This window comes from Pseudophryne corroboree, chromosome 9 (assembly GCF_028390025.1).
Source record: "Pseudophryne corroboree isolate aPseCor3 chromosome 9, aPseCor3.hap2, whole genome shotgun sequence".
Lineage (NCBI taxonomy): Eukaryota > Metazoa > Chordata > Amphibia > Anura > Myobatrachidae > Pseudophryne > Pseudophryne corroboree.
Window position 1 is genome coordinate 413,961,653 of NC_086452.1, and position 17,543 is coordinate 413,979,195.

At 45.8% G+C, this 17,543-nt stretch overlaps 1 protein-coding gene and 1 long non-coding RNA gene across 2 annotated transcripts in view; one reads left to right on the plus strand and one right to left on the minus strand.

Annotated features, from left to right (window-relative positions):
* Positions 1–17,543, minus strand: part of ADAMTS9 (ADAM metallopeptidase with thrombospondin type 1 motif 9) — a 366,262-nt gene that overhangs the window by 61,448 nt on the left and 287,271 nt on the right. The gene's annotated exons all lie outside the window — the stretch shown is intronic.
* LOC134958368 (uncharacterized) overlaps positions 1–17,543 on the plus strand; it is a 46,317-nt gene that overhangs the window by 2,622 nt on the left and 26,152 nt on the right. The window contains exon 2 of the long non-coding RNA XR_010186977.1: positions 2,182–2,313. This is a non-coding gene — a long non-coding RNA (uncharacterized LOC134958368). The remainder of the gene's footprint in view (positions 1–2,181; positions 2,314–17,543) is intronic.

The window sequence follows — 17,543 nt, forward strand, 5'->3', positions numbered from 1 at the left end:
CCTAGCACCGCCGCTTTTTCTGCACGAGATGCCTGGCATGAGTCAGCTGGCAGCTCTGCTTACTGTCGGGCACTTTTTGTTTATGAAAATGCATATTATTTGCTTTACTACATGGCTAGGATTCACAAGCAGCTTCTGCTGATTAAAATGATATGCAGCATGCCTATATTCTGTGTGCGACTGCAGCTGTATCTGCATACGAAATGCTACATTACAGTGATTTCCAGGAATACACGCAACGTAGCAATTTGTATGCAGATACAGCCGCAGTCACACACAGAATATAGGCATGCCGCATATCATTTTAATCAGCAGAAGCTGCTGGTGCCCCTAAGCATACCAAATGCCCTAGGCATTTGCCTAGTTTGCCTATGCCTAAGGCCGGCTCTGGGAATACAAATAAGTGGCACCCTTAAATATAATTTACTATAATCACTGATCAGATATACTGTAAAGTAAAAAAGCTAAAAATAATACATAAATAAATAACATTTTCTTTTCTTTTATATATATATATATATATATATATACAGTTATGATAATGGCACTCACTGTCCTGATGACAACCACCTGATGACAACCTGTCCTGATGACATACAGTATATATTTTCTTTGGGGGGGTGCAGTATATATACTGCACGGTGGATTATGGGACAAAAAGTTTCGTTGTACTTGCAGTGCCTCCGACACTGCTTACATGAAATGAGTTTCTCACAGGGGTCTGCCAAATTGCCTAACAGCATGGCTGTGTCTAGCCAGTGTGTTCTCAGTGTGTTGTGTTAGTCGTGCCACACGTCTGTGCCATCTTTTGTTAGATATTTTCATGAATGCACACATCAAAAATTTATGATAAGACATTTGGCATTTATCAAAACAGGAGCTCTGTGAATTATCAATGGAAGGGAAAAGGGACACAGAACTGTTTCCCAGCTTTGTATGAGGCCTGCTGTCTCATAGTACTGGCTCTATTTGTCAATGGAAAGTTTCAGTTTATTTTACGCAAGATATTTACATTTCTTTTGGTTTTCACCCAATTGGCCAACTGCTCTACCATGCAAGCGTCCACTATGATTGGTTAAAATCCAATCTAGCCTGTGGGAATTGGTCTATTAGGGTGGGAAGTGTAGTTGGGAAATAATCTCCCTCACTGGCTGCACCTCTGTTTGTTTGGAAATATCTCTTGTGCAGGGTTGCACTGAACAGCATATTCTCAGCATGGGGATTAGATTAATCTCTGAAATTTTCCATTTCCAGACTTCTCATCTAATGTGGCACTGGAAAGGCTCAGCCACCTACATGACCTAGTCTGGTCGCTTAATGCGTATCCTGAACATCTGTGTCCATACATCTCTCACTTGTGCATCCAAATTACTTAAATGTATTTATTTATTACCAGTTATTTATATAGCGCACACATATTCCGCAGTGCTTTACTATTTGTCACATCAGTCCCTGCCCCAGTGGAGCTTACAATCTATATTCCCTTTCACATGTACGCGCACACACATTCATACTAGGGTTGATTTTGTTTGGAGCCAATTAACCTACCAGTATATTTTTGGATTGTGGGAGGAAACCAGAGTCCCCGGATGAAACCCACGCAAGCATGGAGAGAATATACAAACTCCACACAGTTAGGGCCATAGTGGGAATTAAACCCAGGACCTCAGTGAGGCAATAATGCTAACCATTACACCGTCTGTGCTGCCCATTCAGCCTTTGGTGAGGGAGCCTAATGATCAGATTGCAAGATAAATGCCTTGCCACAATCAACTTTGTCAGAGCCCTTCCCTTCCCTTGCTTTATGCCTACTGCCCCAATGTACCCACTGTCTAGCCAAAACCCTATGCACAAACGTAAAGCTGCAATCAAGTTGCCATCTTTGTATGCATAGATCCCATCTTTACTTATTGTTGCAATATTGCAATTAGTTATCCCATTGTGAAAATCTGAGTATATTTATAAACACTCGTAGGTAGGCGTATGTTTTGTTTTGCCCAGTGATGATAGAATGAATCAGGAACATTATTTCCGGTTGCTGTGGATAATACCTGTGTGGCTGTTACATAATACTGCTTTGGGGGCATACAGAATATGTTGCCAGATACGGCTGGCAGTAGAACACAGACTGCATACTATTTCATTGTATATAGAATATTCTTCTCCATTACTGTCTTTCAGAGTTACCATTAAAGGAATAATATCAAGTGCGGTAACTTTTCTCTGACTTCTACATCAAAAGTTTCCAAACTTTTAGGGCCTGGGATCCAGATGACGTTGGAGAGCAAGCACTGGAATCAATGGTTTTGTTATGTAATAACCAGTTTCATTTAAATGAATGTAATGAGGGCTTCAAGCAAATCATATTGTTTTGCTGAAAATGAATAAGGGAATTAGATGTACTAAAATTCATATTGTGCTAAAAATGTAAATTTAAGGTACTTTGTGCACCCGGTTGTCATCTGTCAGCATTCCTTGATGACATGTCATGCTCTTATCACAGAGCTCTCCAGTCTGTGACAAACATGCTTATAGTACACACAAACACATTCACAAGCATTAAATACACCAAATAGGATCCGGGCAGAATGTCGACAGGCTCTGAATGTCAACCTTACATTTTTGTTTTATTTTTAGGGTTAGGGTTTTAATGTTAGGCTAAAATTAGCAAAAAACTGTATGTCAACAATCGGGTGTCGACATGTTTAATATCGACATTATGAACATGTTGATATTTTAATATTATTGCTTGTCGACTTTTCATACCGCACCGAACTGGCAGTGTGTATTCACAGGTTATTTGTCTAGGGAATGTAGGATTGTATTATTAGATCCAGAAAATTGTGTTAACAATGTGCTGAATGTAGCTGGGTGCCACATATAGCAAACCAGCTCATCCGAATGTGTGTATGTACTATGGGGGTCATTCCGAGTTAATTGCACGCCGCCGTTGTTCGCTGCGTAGCGATCAGTTAAAAAAACTGCTAAACTGTGCATGCACCACAATGCGCACGCACGGCGTAGGGGTACAAAGAGCATCGTGGTTTTGCACAGGTTCTAGTGACGCTTTCAGTCACACAGCCGATCGCAAGGAGATTGACAGGAAGAGGGCGTTTATGGGTGTCAACTGACCGTTTTCTGGGAGTGTTTGGAAGAACGCAGGCCGGGTGTTTGCTGGGCGGGTATCTGACGTCATTACCGTGTCACTCGTCGCAGCAATCATCGCACAGAATCAGTAACTACAGGGCTGGTCTTGTTCTGCACAAAATGTGTTTGCAGCCGCTCGGCTGCACAGGCGTTCGCACTCCTGCAAAGTGAAAATACACTCCCCCGTGGGCGGCCACTATGCGTTTGCGCGGCTGCTAAAAGTAGCTAGTGAGTGATCAACTCGGAATGAGGGCCAATGTACCTTATGTTAGCGTCAAGCACAGTCTTTTCATTAGCTGATCCAAAAGATTATCTTTCAGTATATGGCCATCTTAAGGACCCCTGAAAAATGTGATGTTAATAATAAAACAACTAGTTACCAGCCCGACGGAACAACATAACAGTAATGTCAGCACCGGAACGGAGCAACAATTGACTTCCTCCATCAGATACCATCTATTGGCTGATGGCATGCAAAACACTTGAATTCCCTCCATCGAGGTGAGGAGCAGCGTTAGCCTTTTATTGTATAGGATATGTGCTTAGTTTAATTAAGCAATATTATTTTGTAATAACTATGCAGAATTACTATTTATTCGTAAAAGTGACCACCAATTGTTTCATTGCAGGTAGCTGCATTTATTTAATCTATATAACCACTATATACAGTATCTTATTTGGTGTACATTTTAATTTTCACCTTTACTTATGCTATTGGATAACTTATTTAAAAACAGCTGAACATCTCAGGAGAAGCAGGTCAGAATTAACCTGGGCCGGACTGCCCATCTGGCACTTCTGGCAAATGCCTGTCCTGTCACCCAGATAGCCGAGAAGGCAGCACGCAGGACAGCCTCCGGCTCTCTATTGTAGATTCTCCCCCGCCCCCCTGCCCGTCTACATGGTAATGGAGGCGTGCCACAAGTCCACGCCCCCTGACTCGCGGCATGCCCCTGTCCATATCCATGGAAATGGTGGCGTACCATGAGTCCACGCCCCCTTGACTCACGGCACACCCCCGTCTCCAGTGCACGCGTTTGCCAGGGACAAATTTGGAGACCAGTCCGTCCCTGGAATTAACTGAACAATGCGGGAGAAGAAGTCCAGAAGTAACTGAGGATTCCAGGAGTAGAAGTCCAAAAGTAACTAACCACGGTAGGAAAAACAGTTCAGAAGTCACGCATTGCAGGAGATGTTCAGAAGTCACAGAGCATTGCAGGATAAAGAAGTTCAGAAGTAACTGAACAATGTAGGAGAAGCAGTTCAGAATAAAACTGGGCAGGGCTGGCGAAACAGTTCAGAAGTAACTGAGCATTGCAGGAATAGCAGTTCAGAAGTAACAGCATTCTGGAAACGCAGTTCGTAAGTATTTGCGCAGTCATCACAGAAGGAGTTTAGAATTACCTGACCACCTCAGGAGAAGCATTCCAGAAGGAACTCAACATTGCAGGAGAAACAGTCCTGAAGTATTTGAGCATTGCTAGAGTAGCAGTACAGAAGTAACTGGGCATCGCAGAAGAAGTAGTTGAGAAGTAACTGAACATCACAGTAATAGCAGTCCAGAATTAACTGGGAATTGCAGGAGAAGCAGTTCTGAAGTAATTGAACATCACAAGAGATAGCAGTTCAGGAGTAACTGAGCACTGCAGGAAAAGAAGTTCAGAAGCAAGTAGGTACTGCAGGAGAAGTTCAGCGGTAAGTGGGAATTACAGGAGAAGCAGTTCAGAAGTAATTGAACTTTGCAAGAGAAGCAGTTCTAGAGTAAATGAGCGCTGCAGGAGAAGTTCTAAAGTAACTTAGTTGCATTAGAAGCAGGTCTAAAGTAACTGGGCATTGCATTAGAAGCAGCTCTGAAGTAACTGAACACAATAGAAGACGTTCACAAGTAACTGAACATCTCAGGAGAAGTAATTCAGAAGTGAATGAATATCATAGAAGGAGTTCAGAAGTAACTGAACATTACAGGAGAAGCAGTTCTAGAGTAACAGAGTATTGCAGGAGAAGAAATTCTGAAGTAACCGAGCATTGCAGGAGTAGCAACTCAGAATTACTGGGCATTGCTGGAGAAGAAGTTCAGTAGTAATAGAACATTGTGGGAGAAGCAGTTCTGGAGTAACTGGACATTGCAGGAGATGAAGTTCTTAATTAACTGAGGAGAATTAACATTGTAGGAGAAGTAGTTCAGAAGTAAATGAGCATTCCAGGAAAAGCAGTTCAGAAGTAATTGGGCATTCCTGGAGAAGATGTTTAGTAGTAACTGAACATTGCAGGAGAAACCGTTCTAAAGTAATTGAACACTGAAGAAGAAATAGTTCTAACGTAATTGAACAGTTACGAAAGTAACTGAGCATCTCAGTAGAAGTAGTTGAAAAGTAACTGAACATCACAGGAGTAGCAATCCAGAATTAACTGGGACTTGTAGGAGAAGTGGTTCTGAAGTAACCGAGTATTGCATAAGAAGCAGTTAAAAAGTAATTGAGCATTGCAGGAGAAGAAGTTTTAGAGTAACTGAGCATTGCAAGAGAAGTAATTTTGAAATAACTGAACAAAACAGAAGAATAAGTTCACAAGTAACTGAACATCTCAGGAGAAGTAGTTCAGAAGTGACTTAATATCACAAAAGTAGCAGTTTAGAAGTAACTGAACATAAAAAGGACTTGCAGTTCAGAAGTAACTGGGCATTGCTGGAGAAGAAGTTCAGTAGTAACTGAACATTGCAGGAAAAATAGTTCTGGTGTAACTGAGCATTGCAGGAGAAGTAGTTCAGATGTAACTGAGCATTGCATGAGAAGCAGTTCAGAAGTAACTGGGCATTGTAGGAGCAGCAGCTCAGAAGTAACTAGGCATTACAGGAGAAACAGCTGAGAAGTAAGTGGGCATTGCTGTAGAAGCAGTTCAGAAGTGACTGAGAATTGCAGGAGAATTTCAGGATTAAATGAGCACTGCAGGAGAATTAGCTCATAAGTAAGTAAGCACTGCAGGAGAAGCAGTTCGGGAGTAACTGAGTACTGCAGGAGAAGTAGTTCAAGAGTAACTGTGCACTTTAGGATAAGTTCAGTAGTGACTGAGCACAGCAGGAAGAGCAGTAGTACAGAAGTAACTGGGCATTGCAGAAGCAGTGCAGAAATAACTGAGCATTGCAGGAGGAGAAGTTAAGATAAAAAAGCTCGACCAAACTGCTTCTCCTGCTCACATACCACTCTACCACCATTGTAAATTGGTTTGGAGTAAACTAATTTTGCCAGTGCATGGGGGTTGTTAGTGCATTTGTTTTACTATGTGGTAGTTTAGCTGCAACTAGTCTACAGAACATTGGTGGTCATTCCGAGTTGTCCGCTGGTTGCCGATTTTCGCTATATTGCGATTAGTCGCTTACTGCGCATGCGCAAGGTTCGCAGAGCGCATGCGCTTAGTTATTTTACACAAAAGTTAGGTATTTTACTCACGGCATAACAAGGATTTTTCATCGTTCTGGTGATCGGAGTGTGATTGACAGGAAGTGGGTGTTTCTGGGCAGAAACTGGCCATTTTCTGGGCGCGTGCGAAAAAACGCTGGTGTTTCTGGGAAAAACGCAGGAGTGTCTGAAGAAACGGGGGAGTGTCGGGGCGAACGCTGGGTGTGCTTGTGACGTCAAACCAGGAACGAAACTGACTGAACTGATCGCAGTGTAGGAGTAAGTCTTGAGCTACTCAGAAACTGCTAAGAATTTTTTCTATTCGCAATTCTGCTAAGCTAAGATACACTCCCAGAGGGCGGTGGCCTAGCCTGTGCAATGCTGCTAAAAGCAGCTAGCGAGCGAACAACTCGCAATGAGGGCCATTGCCCTGTTCCAACTGTTCCTTGAAAGTTAGGAGCACAGATACTGTGCAGAGAATCATCCTACGCAAGGGAAACAATTCTGTGCTGTAGTTAGAAGATGACTGTAATACCCATGGAGTAAAAAAGTACAGAGAAACAGTAATGTATAGAACGCATAAGAGTGGGCGCAATCATTGGGACTGAAGAAGGGCTGATACTGTTAAGTTTTGTGGGTGGATCTTGTGTATTTTTGCAAAGTGCGTGCTCATAGGTGCGCGCACGCATCTATGGGCAATTCAGAGCTAGTGGAAATGGCGCAACTGGTTGGTAATGGGGTGTTATCACATAGGCAAATTTTAGCGATGGCGTGTCACATGTCAAACGTATACGTACAGAAAGGTGCGCCTGTTTATCAGATGGTTCTCTTTCACCAAGGATAGGGCTGGTGCATGCACGCACTGATGGTAATGGCCCTCATTCCGAGTTGTTCGCTCGTTGCCGATTTTCGCTATGCTGCGATTTGTTGCTAAATGCGCATGCGCATGGTACGCAGCGCGCATGCGCTTAGTTATTTAACTAAAAACTTGTCTGTGCTGCGCTTTTCAGTCGCACTGCTGATCGGTGAATGATTGACAGGAAAGGGGCGTTTCTGGGTGGTAACTGAGCGTTTTCCGGGAGTGTGCTAAAAAACGCAGGCGTGTCAGGGAAAAACGCGGGAGTGTCTGGAGAAACGGGGGAGTGGCTGGCCGAACGCAGGGCGTGTTTGTGACGTCAAACCAGGAACTAAACAGACCGAGCTGATCGCAATCTATGAGTAGGTCTGGAGCTACTCAGAAACTGCAAATAATTATTTAGTAGCAGTTCTGCTAATCTTTCATTCGCTATTCTGCTAAGCTAAGATACACTCCCAGAGGGCGGCGGCCTAGCGTGTGCAATGCTGCTAAAAGCAGCTAGCGAGCAAACAACTCGGAATGAGGGCCAATGATGGCTATGAGACCCAGCAAGGGGCGGGCGGCTGCATGAAAAAGTACATAGCTGCATAAAGGCAAATAAACACATTTTCATATGTACACACAATACATGTGTAATTACGGCCGAACTTACATGTAATGGGATATACTCGTACTATACAAATACTGTAAATGCTAAGACAATCTTTGTCTCAGCCCCATTGTTGCTATAAAAACTAGTTTTGACTGCAGGGTCAGGAGATATTTTAATAAGATAACCTCTAGTCATTTATAATGAAATGAGCACAAGGTTAACTGTTCTTTGATGGGAGATGCAAACCCCAGCTCTGTAGATGTGTCCTGTATGCAGCAGCTGATGAAATATGAGCTGCCACCAATACAGGCCATCTAACCAGGCTCTCCACTTCCAGTCAGACGTACTAAATTGGCACCGCGGGAGCTGCAGGTGTTTCATAAGGCATGGAATATGAACCCCTGCCGCAATATAAACTCCTGCTATAAGTACGATAAATATATTTTTGGATTACAGTGTACAGAGCTTAGTAGTAAATCCATCAGCATCACCTCAACATTGAGTTTAAAACAATAGTTTATGTTGTGCACATATTTCAGGCCATAGTTGCACTGTAATCTACAATACAGGCTTGTAGTGATCCATGGCAATAAAGTCACCTTCTCATTGGTTCTCTTGTATAAAAAAGGTTAAAGCAACCAGTTTATGCTTGGGGTCCATCTGAGGATTCTCTGGTAAAGGCCACCTCAGTCTGTCGGCCATTTTGTCATTCACATGTGATTATCCATACTCCCAACATGACCCACTCCAGGAGGGACAGAATGCTCTGCTCCTGGACTTCCCTCTTAATATATGATTGCCATCACCTGTGCTGAAACACCTTTCTTATCCACTAACCTATTCCAAACAGGTGCCATCAATCATAAATTAAGAGAAAAGTCCAGAAGCAGAGCATTGTGTCCCTCCTGGAGAGGGTTATGTTGGGAGATATGGATCTAGGAACCCTATTCGTGATCATGTACAATTTGTGTGGAACTATGGGGGTGAGTCAGACCTGATCACTGGGATGCTAACTTTGCTGTCCTACGTTCAGATAGTCGCCGCCTCCAGGGGGAGTGTAAATTCGCCGTGCAAGTGTGCAATCCTATGTGTATGTTGAGCTGCAAAAATCCACCGTGTGCAGTCTCTGCGCAGCCCAGGACTTACTCCTTCAGTGTGATCGAAACAGACTGATTGGGGATTGAGATGACAACAGACACTGTCCCTGAAAACGCTTGGGAACGCCTGCGTTTTTCTAGACACTCCCAGTAAACGGTCAGTTACCACCCACAAACGGCCACTTCCTGTCAATCACCTTGCGAACGCCCGTGCGATCAGAATTTTCGCACCATCCTGCCCGTTGTTGTCTGGTGCATACGAAAACGCACAGCAGCGATCAGGTCCGAATCACCCCCTATGAGCCTAATTCAGAGCTGATTGCTGCAACGGCAGAAATCGCACCCTGAAGCCCATTGTGTTGTGTGCACACGCAGCGGCTGCACTGCACGTGCACACGCCATGAGATGCAAAAGCATCTCACTGGTACGATCGCCTCTGCCTGATTGACAGGCAGTTGCGGGGCGGGAGGGGCCGTTGGAGGGGTGCGGTCTGGACAGCACAGACGTGTCTAGATTGTTGCTGGGTCGGGCTGCGGCGGCTGCATGACATCACACGCAGCCGCTGAGAGCCAAAGCATGGCCGGCAGCCACCTGCCTCCGCTGTGTATTGCCGTACGATGCTTTCGTACCTCTGCGGTGGGGTAAAGTGCAGGGCTTCAAATGCAGGGCGGACTAGTCCTGTGCTGGGCGGCCCCCGCATATCAGAGATTGTGATTGTAGATGTGCTATTTTTAGCACATCTACAATCAGCTCTGAATCCCCCCCTATGTGTGGAACTGTCTTCTGTGGTCCATTACACCAGTATGACCAGGGCCCCAATGATGTTGTCATTATTCTTACAAAAAAAAAAAAAATCAACGATGAAAGAAAACACCTCTCAATCTCTCTGCAAACTAAGCACATAAATAATCTTATTTCATCTGTTTTACCTTAGCGGAGCCCGTCAGTAACATTAATCCCAGATATTATAATTGACAACAAATGCAATACTGCCACAATGTACTAAATATTCAAACACTCTTTACTGTATACTTCCATACACATGCTTCCCGTTCCGCCCTCTCTTCTTATATAAACTGTGGTTTACGGAATAAGTAGTAAACTGTGCAATCCCTGGTCTAGTTAGCTATCAACTTTTCACCCCAGGACTTTCTGTTGAATGGCCTCACATCTCAATTCTACAAACTTTCAAAAGAGGGAAAAAACTTTGAGGGAACTTGAAGATTGTGTTCGTCTTCCAGCATCTATAGATGCGTCGGCAGATCATTGGCCCTCATTCCGAGTTGATCGCTCGCTAGCTGCTTTTAGCAGCAGTGCAAACGTTAAGCCACCGCCCTCTGGGAGTGTATCTTAACATAGCAGAAGTGCGAACGAAAGATTAGCAGAATTGCTCGAAAATCTTTTCCTGCAGCTTCTGAGTAGCTCCAGACCTACTCCTAGATTGCGATCAGCTCAGTCCGTTTAGTTCCTGCTTTGACGTCACAAACACGCCCTGCGTTCGGCCAGCCACTCCCCTCGTTTCCCCAGCCACTGCTGCGTTTTAGCCTGACACGCCTGCATTTTTTAGCACACTCCCGGAAAACGGTCAGTTTCCGCCCAGAAACACCCACTTCCTGTCAATCACACAACGATCAGCAGAGCGACTGAAAAGCGTTGCTCGCCCTGTGTAAAATTGCTTAGTTTTGTGTGAAATTACTTGGCGCGTGCGCCCTGCGGCCCATACGCATGTGCAGAACAGCCAGTTTTTAGCCTGATCGCTATGCTGCGAAAAACGACAGTGAGTGATCAACTCGGAATGACCCCCATTGTGTGGTGTGAATACAGGAAACACTGAAATATGATATACGGTTTGAGAACTTTTCCTCCGTTTTTATGATTGCATAAAAAGAACAGGAGGATCATAATATGAGGTTCTGCAGTGCTAATCCAAACCAGATGTTCTGTGTCTTTGTGTGATAGCGCAGGCAGTGGTTATTAAACCTCACTTTCCTGGAAGCTTTCCCCGTTCGGAGGCGCCTTACTACATGTGCACCAGTTATAGGTACAACCAGTAATTATAGATAGTATTACCGGAGCTGACAGTTGACAGGTTTTTTGTTGGAGGGACTGGGGAAATCTCCTGCCATACTTCATTATTAGGGTCATATTTATCCACTAAGCCGTGGCCTTTTCTAGCACAAGTCACAGTATGGGCTCACAATTACTGGAACACTTTTATTCCCCAGTTAAATTACTGGAAGCTGTTTTCACACTTAACTGTTTTCCAAAAACTGAATCCAATTTATGTTTTACTGTTGCTTGTCACTGCCACAGATCACTGCACCATTCTCTGGCTTGTGACCAGTCACCAGTCACCAGTCACCAGTATCCAGTCTACAGTTCTCTATGTACAGTATTTATTTGGGATGCAGTCAAAATTCCGGTGGTCGGGATCCCGGTGTTCAGTAGACTGACGTTGGAAACCTGACAGCTGGCATTTTGCCAACGTCCTCCATCCCGACACCCGCCCCTAATAACCACTCGGTTTGTGGGTCCACGCCACCAACTGAGTGGGAATAGAACCTGTGGTGAGCGAAGGTCGCCACCAGCCCGCAGAGTGGTGAGCGCAGTGAGCCCGCAAAGCGACTCGCAGCCTGTATTCCGGCAGAGGGGATGCCGCTGTCGGGATACTGACAGCCGGCATCCCATCAGCCGGTATTTCATACCGGACCCATTTGTTTAGGTGATGGTTCACTCACATGGGTGTGGTATGGAAGATCTACAGTGTCTAGGTAGACAGTCATTGGGTCAACCATATATGGTCGACATGCATTACGTCAATAGGGTCAAAAGGTTGACAGGTAAAAGATGGACAGTAGTAAGGTTGATGGGTACAGAAGGTCGACAGGAAAACCTCGCTTTGGGCAATGTTACTATTCCCAATCGTAGTCCACGTGGATAGTAAATCAAGCTTAAGTTGGAAAAACATGTACAACCCAGCCAAAAAACTTGTGTCTACCATTTGTGTGTCAACCAGAGTCATGTTGACCTTTAGACCTAAATGCATGTGTACCTGTCAACCCTTTGCCCCTGTCAACGTAATGTATGTCGACCATATGGTGTCACCCATTGACTGTCAACCTAAATGCTGTTGACCTATCACCCGGGCACCACTCACATAAGGGTGAGAACCACAAAAAAGTGGCTTCATTTTGCATCATTCACATCTGCATAGTCACATTATGTGAATGTAATAAACAAAAGTAGCCAGCAATTCAGAACTGCGAAACCGGGAAGATCATTCAGTAATGCAGTATTATTTTTGTAATCAGGTAAATAAATAACAGGCACATAGACATGGTGATAGCATACACTATGCAAGCAGTATAAACAGCAGCAGATGGTCTGAAATGCTGAATGTTACATAGCTTACAAAGCCATACGCCAAGGGTTAAAAGAAAGAATATGAGGACCTCAAATTAACAAACCATGAAGAAAGGGATTCGGAAGAAGTATTATGCTTCTAGGAAGCCCACACACCATAAAGTCATCCAGCAGCACCTGGGCCTGGGCCACCAGATACTGCAAAAGTCAGCTCATATCAAAAGTCAGTCTCTGAAAAGGTTTACAGATGGGTGCCCAAATTGATTAAGGGTATGGAGACGCTCTAATACAAGGAAAGGCTTGCTAGGCTAGGCATGTTTACGCTGTAAAAAAGGAGATTACGAGGGAACATGATTAATATTTACAAATATATAAGGGGTCAATACAGAGAGCTAGCGGAGGATTTGTTTTGGGTAAGATCATCACAAAAGACACGAGGACACCCACTTAGGTTAGAGGAGAGGAGATTTCACACACAGATACATAAAGGTTTCTTCACAGCTAGGACAATACGTATTTGGAATTCCCTGCCTGAGAGAGTAGTAATGGCGGACTCGGTCATTCCTTTTAAAAATGGACTAGATAAATTCCTAATGGATAAGGATATATACAGGGTTATGGTGGGTAAATCATGCACAATAGTAGTTCAAAAAAAGTTATAGACATAATGGCTGAACATCCACCAGAGTTAAAATTAGTCTTAAAAATATTACAGTGTAGAAGATCACTAACAGGTTTAACTCGATGGACAAATTGTCTTTTTTCAACCTCAGAAACTATGGGGGTCATTCCGAGTTGTTCGCTCGTTATTTTTTTTCCGCAACGGAGCGATTAGTCGCTAATGCGCATGTGCAATGTCCGCACTGCGGCTGCGCCAAGTAAATTTGCTATGCAGTTAGGAATTTTACTCACGGCATTACGAGGTTTTTTCTTCGTTCTGGTGATCGTAATGTGATTGACAGGAAGTGGGTGTTTCTGGGCGGAAACAGGCCGTTTTATGGGTGTGTGTGAAAAAACGCTACCGTTTCTGGGAAAAACGCGGGAGTGGCTGGAGAAACGGAGGAGTGTTTGGGCGAACGCTGGGTGTGTTTTTGACGTCAAACCAGGAACGACAAGCACTGAACTGATCGCAGATGCCGAGTAAGTGTGGAGCTACTCAGAAACTGCAAAGAAGTGTCTATTCGCAATTTTGCTAATCTTTCGTTCGCAATTTTGATAAGCTAAGATTCACTCCCAGAGGGCGGCGGCTTAGCGTGTGCAAAGCTGCTAAAAGCAGCTTGCGAGCGAACAACTCGGAATGACCCCCAATGTTGCTATATAATACTTCTTACAGGGCAGCAGGGACTTCCGTATAGAGGCTAGACATACGGAGCCAGAGGTAGATACTGCTGCAGCGACTGCTTTTGCATCTGTGGCTGTTGTTGCCCCAGCGACTTTATGCAAATGACATTTGGCATAATTCAGAGTTGATCGCAGCAGCAAATTTGTTAGCAGTTGGGCAAAACCAAGGGGGTCATTCCGACCCGATCGCACGCTGCAGTTTTTTGCAGCCATGCGATCGAGTCACCACATGCACAACGGCCGTTGCCGGGCAGCGACGAGAAGAAAGAAGAAAGCGTTCGCAGTGGCGAACGCAAGAAGATTGATGGGAAGAGGCCGTCCGGGGGTGTCAACTCACCGTTTTCTGAGAGTGACGAAGAAAACGCAGGCGTGTCCGGCCAGTTGCAGCGAGGGATCCTGACGTCAGCTCCAAGAAGATTCTTCGCAGCTGCTGAGTAAGTCTTGAGCTGTGCAGAGACTGAACAAACTTTTTGTTTGTGCAGCTCTCTGCACAAGTGATCGCTCCCCTGCACAGCTCTAACCCCCTCCCCTCTAGGCGACGAATACCTGGTCGCAGCAGTGCAAAAAATAGCCTACGTGCGACCAGGTCTGAATGACCCCCTATGTCCACTACAGGGGGGGCAGATATAACATGTGCAGAGAGAGTTAGATTTGGGTGTGGTGTGTTCAAACTGAAATCTAAATTGCAGTGTAAAAATAAAGCAGCCAGTATTTACCCTGCACAGAAACAATATAACCCACCCAAATCTAACTCTCTCTGCAAATGTTATATCTGCCTCCCCTGCAGTGCACATGGGGGGGTCATTCCGAGTTGTTCGCTCGGTAAATTTCTTCGCATCGCAGCGATTTTCCGCTTATTGCGCATGCGCAATGTTCGCACTGCGACTGCGCCAAGTAAATTTGCTATGCAGTTAGGTATTTTACTCACGGCATTACGAGGTTTTTTCTTCGTTCTGGTGATCGTAATGTGATTGACAGGAAGTGGGTGTTTCTGGGCGGAAACTGGCCGTTTTATGGGTGTGTGTGAAAAAATGCTACCGTTTCTGGGAAAAACGCGGGAGTGGCAGGAGAAACGGAGGAGTGTCTGGGCGAACGCTGGGTGTGTTTGTGACGTCAAACCAGGAACGACAAGCACTGAACTGATCGCACTGGAAGAGTAAGTCTCGAGCTACTCAGAAACTGCACAGAGAAGTCTTTTCGCAATATTGCGAATCTTTCGTTCGCAATTTTGATAAGCTAAGATTCACTCCCAGTAGGCGGCGGCTTAGCGTGTGCAAAGCTGCTAAAAGCAGCTTGCGAGCGAACAACTCGGAATGAGGGCCATGGTTTTGCCCAATTGCTAACAAATTTGCTGCTGCGATCAACTCTGAATTACCCCCATTATCAGCCCTTCCCCTGGTGTACAAGACTGCATCTGAATGTGCAAAGGCTGAGACACCGACTTTGCATGCCTATGGTGGTAATTCCGAGTTGATAGCTAGCTGCATTTGTTCTCAGCGATCAGGCGAAAAAATGGCAGTTCTGCGCATGCGGTGCAATGCGCACGCGCAGCATACGGGCACAACGAATGATGCAGTTTTGCACAGGCTCTAGTGATGCATTTCAGTCGCACTGCTGGCCGCAGAGTGATTGACAGGAAGTGGGCGTTTCTTGGTGGCAACTGACCGTTTTCAGGGAGTGTTCGGAAAAACGCAGGCGTGCCAAGGAAAACGCAGGCGTGGCTGGGCGGGTGTGTGAGACGTCAAATCCGGAACTGAATAGTCTGAAGTGATCGCAAGCGCTGAGTAGGTTTTGAGCTACTCTGAAACTACACAAAAATTTTTTGCAGGCGCTCTGCGATACATTCGTACACACTTCTGCTAAGCTAAAATACACTCCCAGTGGGCAGCGGCATAGCGTGTGCACGGCTGCTAAAAACTGCTAGCAAGCGATCAACTCGGAATGACCCCCTGTACACGCTGTAATACCATTGATGCGTCTGTAGCAGCCATTAGTAGCATCGCTGAAACCTCCACCATCCTTATTACAGGTGCAGTGTCTCCATCTGACAATGTCTGAGACTGTGTGTCTTCATGGGCCAGTTTTGGGGGGCCTGCGCTGTTCCAAAAAAATCACTCAACTTCTTAAACATACGCATGCACCCCCCTCTGAATCAGTCCCATACTGTACCCAGATTTATGCCCTGCAAAAAGATTATTCAGATTATTAACACTGTCTGGGGACCCGCCAACAGAGAGCCCCGATACCTGGAAAAAGTCCTAAAAAGTAACTTAAATTGATAAATTGTATTGTCTCAGCACTATTCAGCACGCCATACAGAGCCTTGCATCGGCTCAGCCCCATTCAGCACACCATACAGAGCCTTGCATCGGCTCAGCCCCATTCAGCACACCATACAGAGCCTTGCATCGGCTCAGCCCCATTCAGCATGCCATACAGAGCCTTGCATCGGCTCAGCCCCATTCTGCACACCATACAGAGCCTTGCATCGGCTCAGCCCCATTCAGCACACCATACAGATCCTTGCATCGGCTCAGCCCCATTCAGCATGCCATACAGAGCCTTGCATCGGCTCAGCCCCATTCTGCACACCATACAGAGCCTTCCATCAGCTCAGCCCCATTCAGCACGCCATACAGAGCCTTGCATCGGCTCAGCCCCATTCAGCATGCCATACAGAGCCTTGCATCTGATCAGCCCCATTCAGCAGCACACCATACAGAGCCTTGCATCAGCTCAGCCCCATTCAGCACACCATACAGAGCCTTGCATCTGATCAGCCCCATTCAGCACACCATACAGAGCCTTGCATCGGCTCAGCCCCATTCAGCATGCCATACAGAGCCTTGCATCGGCTCAGCCCCATTCAGCACACCATACAGAGCCTTGCATCTGATCAGCCCCATTCAGCACACCATACAGAGCCTTGCATCTGATCAGCCCCATTCAGCACACCATACAGAGCCTTGCATCAGCTCAGCCCCATTCAGCACACCATACAGAGCCTTGCATCTGATCAGCCCCATTCAGCACACCATACAGAGCCTTGCATCGGCTCAGCCCCATTCAGCACGCCATACAGAGCCTTGTATCGGCTCAGCCCCATTCAGCACACATACAGAGCCTTGCATCTGATCAGCCCCATTCAGCACACCATACAGAGCCTTGCATCAGCTCAGCCCCATTCAGCACACCATACAGAGCCTTGCATCGGCTCAGCCCCATTCAGCACGCCATGCAGAGCCTTGCGTCAGCTCAGCCCCATTCAGCACACCATACAGAGCCTTGCATCAGCTCAGCCCCATTCAGCACGCCAGACAGAGCCTTGTATCGGCTCAGCCCCATTCAGCGCACCATACAGAGCCTTGCATCAACTCAGCCCCATTCAGCGCACCATACAGAGCCTTGCATCGGCTCAGCCCCATTCTTGCATCGGCTCAGCCCCATTCAACACCCCATACAGAGCCTTGCATCGGCTCAGCCCCATTCAACACCCCATACAGTGCCTTGCATTGGCTCAGCCCCATTCAGCACGCCATACAGAGCCTTGTATCGGCTCAGCCCCATTCAGCACACCATACAGAGCCTTGCATCTGATCAACCCCATTCAGCACGCAATACAGAGCCTTGCATTTGCTCAGCCCCATTCAGCACGCTATGCAGAACCTTACGTCAGCTCAGCCCCATTCAGAGACTTGCATCAGCTCAGCCCCATTCAGCACGCCATGCAGAGCCTTGCATCAGCTCAGCCC